This window comes from Mizuhopecten yessoensis, unplaced genomic scaffold (assembly GCF_002113885.1).
Source record: "Mizuhopecten yessoensis strain PY_sf001 unplaced genomic scaffold, ASM211388v2 hete_36176090, whole genome shotgun sequence".
Taxonomy (NCBI): Eukaryota; Metazoa; Mollusca; class Bivalvia; order Pectinida; family Pectinidae; genus Mizuhopecten; species Mizuhopecten yessoensis.
In genome coordinates this window covers 1-5,373 of record NW_018485471.1, presented here as the reverse complement: position 1 = coordinate 5,373, position 5,373 = coordinate 1, and the positions used below count along the sequence as shown (strand labels likewise).

General features: G+C 34.8%; 1 long non-coding RNA gene across 1 annotated transcript; it reads left to right on the top strand.

Annotated features, from left to right (window-relative positions):
- The first annotated feature begins 2,169 nt into the window (after positions 1 to 2,169).
- Positions 2,170 to 5,367, top strand: LOC110444807. The gene is made up of 4 exons (XR_002462282.1): positions 2,170 to 2,356; positions 3,522 to 3,655; positions 4,055 to 4,203; positions 4,889 to 5,367. It is a non-coding gene; the product is annotated as an uncharacterized LOC110444807 (long non-coding RNA).
- Positions 5,368 to 5,373: the final 6 nt, after the last annotated feature.

Sequence of the window (5,373 nt, the reverse complement as noted above, 5' to 3'; positions counted from 1 at the left end):
TCAGCGCTAGTGAATATGGGATGCGTTTGGTTGTGTGTGGTGGGTGACGAATGGAGGGGCAGAGGTACTGATGGGTGTCAGTAGGTTTGAATTATAAATCTTTGCTTATTTCTCAATTTGTTTCCCTCCTCGGTAGTTATTTGACATATAGTTAATTGATATTTGTTTGCCGACTCACACACTAGCTGCTACTTGTCAGTGTATGAGACTGACAGACGATATCAGATTTAGTGGACGAAATGTCTGTTTCTTGGTGTGTCATTTCGTCCCTTACTTGTTATACTTATTTCTCGTAACCTCACAACACTTTGATGAGATATTTGTCGCAGGAACGTATATTTACCTATTCATCATCACTGGTCGAATCGTCGTGTCATTTTTTTCCAGTCGTCATTGGTTGCACCCACACCCACACAACATTATCATTGGTCAACGATACTTTGGCCTTTGTTAGCTAAGGGGTTTATTGTGTTTTGATGTCAGTTATATCCTTTATATATCTATTATGTTTTTGCTGAATGTGAGTGTTCTGTTATTTTCCGTGTCTCGATAAAGAACCGGAATGGTCAGAAAAATTGACAAGCTCATGTTGTCTACACCGTATGAGTTACTTCCTTGCCCAATATACAACTTTTAAGTAATGCGTATCTCCAGTGTTATTTGGGATGTTACCGTTTATATTACTTCTTTGACTCATGTATATAAATATGAATTTCTAAAATTGATCTACATTGCCGGAAGACGTACAATATGCATATTAATTTCTAAAATGTATTTATCTTACCACAAGACATATGCTATATATCAATATCTAAAACGTATTTCATGACACATTGTAAACACATTGGTTTCATAAAAGGAGGATAGTCGATGACCTATCATTACTGCCCCTCTTTTCCCCCTATTCAACGTTGTTTTTCGACATATTATCACATAATCACATTAATTGTGTTTTGACATTTATACAGTTGTTTTACACATTCTATCAACCAGACATACCGCACAGTTTGATATGTCTATGTTTACATGCTTCTTCGGTGTCTGTAACACGCGGTTTTAAGATGATCAGAGCGTTAACATCATTGACATCTAAAAAAAGACATTTTGGGGGGCATATAAAAATGTGACATTAAGTTTATTGTAGTGGTAAAGACGTAAAAAAAATACAAGATATATTGACCAAAGTAGCATCGGAAGAAAGTGATATTTGTTATCTATAGCCATTAAACAATGGTTACGCTATTGCTCATAATACCCTTGACGTATTGTGAGGGATTCAAGGATAATATTCATCACAGTCGAGGTGAAATCGCTTCCTGAATGTTGCAAAATATCGTCTCGAGATGTTAAATAAAATCAGTTATACCAGTAGATAAGTCCATGGCGCCAGTTTTGTGATAACGTTATAGCTAAACGACGTCAACATAATTATGACGTCACACTAGAGGTGTGATTTGGCGTCAATATAAATGGGGATCTTTTAAAAATCGCTGACATGCCGCGGGGTTTACTTCCCTTTATTTCGAACAGCGACAGGACTGCGTAAAAACATTTTATGCACATAAGTGAATTTAACATGCCTCTATATGTCGTGTAAATAAATGGAATTAGATTGATAAAAAACTCACACTTCATATATTGTGAGGTTTCCTGGCCTGGAATACGTGAAAGAATAGACCTGCTGCATCCAGCTATGTCTCGTAAGAACGACTAATAACACACAACCCCAGCCACCTCCCTTCCCCTCTTGAAGAAAATGGTATTTTTTTTTCTTTGTGGCCTACTTTGAGAACATAGAAGAACCATGATAGCTATCTAGGCATCCGCCGTCACGAGTTACGTAACTTATTGCGAGGATATTTAACCCCCAAAAAAGCAAATGTGGATACTTTTTCATGAACAAGATTTTAAATATATTCATACAGAAACTTAAGTCATTATTTTAATTTACAGAAAACTTAACTTTTCAGATGTTCATCTTGTGAAGGCTTATTTTACCTCAAACGTATGTCGGTTTGGAACTGAAAGTTTGCAGCTTGTCGATACACATATTGATGATATCAAAGACATGTTAACGTATCTAAGTTAATATAATAACCAACGTGAAATTCTGCAATTTAGATGATAAAAGTATAAAACATTTAGATTTATGATTTTGTAAACTTGCTTTTGAAAATTAAAATTGCAGGTGACGATGGCCGTATTTATGCTGTACGAGGAACAAAAGTGTATAGGTTTCGGTCCGACGTCAATGGGGTTGAAAGAGGAAGATACATCAGAAGGGTGTTTCGTAGGGCTCCGAAAAACCCAGGCGCTATAGTCAAGGCTAGAAACCAGCGACTGTACTTCTTCAAAGGTGAGACAAATATTGGCTATTTGCTATGCTAGATCAAAACATTCCCTGCTGATAATATGCATAAATACCATCAGAATGTGACAAAAACATAATTTCTGATTTTTTTCTATCAATTAAAGCTTCCTTCTCAGAATCCTACGGAAGAGCAATAGGGCCATGTAGAGTAAGTAAGTCGAAATTTCGAGTTATCAACACGACAAAACGAAATTTAATTTTGTCTACATGGCCATATACTCTTCCGTAGAATCCATTTCAAAGTTATCTAAAAATCTTATTAGTGTAAGAGTAAAAACAACGTAAATGATATAGAAGGGTAGCAATACCTTCCTTGAAAAGCAACTCACACCTATCATGATAATTATAGTTTGTTTAAGGTAAAGGGTACCTTCGCGTCAATTATAACTAAATATTCTATTTTTAAAACATTAAAATTTCAAGCAAATGTAATTCTGTAAAATGCATTGCATCATGCGATTCGTTTCAAAAGACTTTTACAAATATTTCAAATTAATGACAATAACAATGATATAGTTTAACGTGTCGGTACTCTTTTCTCAGAATAGTTTCATTCGGTGACATATTATAGTTCTGTCATTATCCACACTATTGTTGTCATTGCTGTACATTTATGTATGCCTAGAATGATTTGTATGGGGTTTTACATATTTACAATGTGTGACAGTTCTTTTTTTACACCATTTTCAATTAACTTGAAATGTAGCATACTGAGAGTTACCTTATACTGTCATCACAACATGCAAATTGATTGACAATTAACAAATCATTAGGGTTATGAGAGATCCAAAAATTAAAGGAGAGAGAGTGCTCCCGTAAAGTAACGGCACAGACAAAATACGTATGTTTTTCCTGGGTGACTCAACATTATCGCCCTTCATATAATGCAATTATGCATCGTTTCGATAGGTCCTGTACTCATATAATTGTGAACTATAACCTAAAAAGCATATACATGTGTTATTCAAACAGTGGATATGCCAATCAAACTTTAAATATCAAAAATATTCTAATACCAATTCTTCAAAATCTAATGATGATGTTTTATACTAAGATAAAGCGTTTTGATTGCAGCTTACTTTAGCAGCTAACTAAAAATGTGTGTGTTTGTATATATTTATAATTAACTATAAACCACACTGTATTGTAGATAAGAGGTTTTGGCGATACACCCGAGGGCAGTTGGACAGCGGGTACCCAAAGGTTATCAAAGGCGAAAGCAATTGGTACAGGAATGTCAAGGCCGCTGTGCTCTGGCGCGACGGAAATGTTTATCTATTCAAGGTAATTCTGTATTCACATAATACATGGCCAATATGATATTGGTGGATAGTTTAGGGCAAATCGGATAAAGTAAATTAATTCATTTAATTTCAATTTAAAAATACAATTTTGTTTTTTAGAAATGCAGTTTACATTTCACCTTTTTATACGGTTTATGACGACTTTTTACACTACCAGACACTAACTTCGAAATGGTTGTTTACTCACCCGTTGCCTACCTATTATTTAGTTAGTTCCAACTTATTGATAAATCAGTCATGACTCGACGCTAAAACAAAACCGATTTGATGTGTTAAAGTGATGATTTTCGTTAAAATTTGTTTGCTTGTAGCTTTTTTGTTATGTTTATTTGTCATTTCTGTAAATTAACAAAACATTCGTATGTGTGCAATATGACAGGGTTCCGAGTATAGCGTTTGGACCGAAGGATACACCCAGCCACCACGAGGGTATCCCAGACCTGTATCCTCCTTTTTCCCAGGTGTACCGACAAATGTAGAGGCTGCCATCCGCTACAATCGCTATACCTATTTCTTCAAAGGACACAAGTACGTACAATTAAATTCTGTTCATACGACACTTAGTACTTTACATCAATGTATTTTAAATTGATATATCGAATGCAGTTTGAATATTGCCTATTATTTCAATGCCTTGAAATGTACATGAACATATGACTTTTGTATCGGTAATGCGATCCACGAGCAAGTAAAACTCTTTAATAATAATATCATTTTGTATTTTGAATTTAGTGTTCCATAGAAACGCCAAGTTAGCAAAATATTGATGTATTTAAATACTTTGGGCAGTTGGTCTCTCTATCTAATATTTTTTTTTGTTCAGAACAGATTCAATTATGATTTAGAAATGCTATGTACTGAAAAACATTTCTAGTCAACTATTTGCGCTTCTCCGGTAAAAACCTAATTTGCTAGGTGTTCATTTCGTTTTTTATTATACTGTGTTCTGATATTCCTTTCATGACGAATTTGCCCTCATTTTCTGAGCTAAAAGAAAAAGTCAGTTTAAATGCCGAGAAGATATTTCAGTATATAGCATATAAAGGAAGTTGTCCAGCTTTTAATATTCACTTCAGTGTTGAGTTTTCAGGAATAGAAGTGTGAATCATATAACATTGATATATAACCATTTAATTAAAATGAATCACAGGGATTGTCAGCTGTCAAGCCCACTCTTTATTAATTTAATTAATTTGCTTAAATTATTTTTCAGCTATTTCAAGGTAGACGATTACAGCCGACGAGTAGTGAGGGATTATCCTAAAAAGAAGGCTAGCGCGTGGTTAGGGTGCGGCACTCCTACCCCTAAATAAAGACGCATGGGCGTCAGTACATCATGAGTTTCTATTTTCAGCGCAAAACAGACATTTCGCAACGTATTACAATATAAAAGACCAATGGTGTGAACCATTTTGTCCCTTTTGACATTGTTCTTTCGCTTGTATGCTTTCACTTACCGGTATTCCCATAGAACAGGATAACTAAGTGTGTGCTCAAGATGGGTTTCAGTAGGCTTTCATTGTTGTTATTATTATGTTTGATTTTAATGGAAGGGAAAAACAGCTATTTCATGAAGTATTATGGCGGAAAAGAAGTCCATATAGGTTACAAATCGTCAAAGTTAAGTCTAACGGTATCTGACAATTGACATATCTCTACATTGTTCAGTAAATGTCGTAATATCGATGTGTTTGTGGT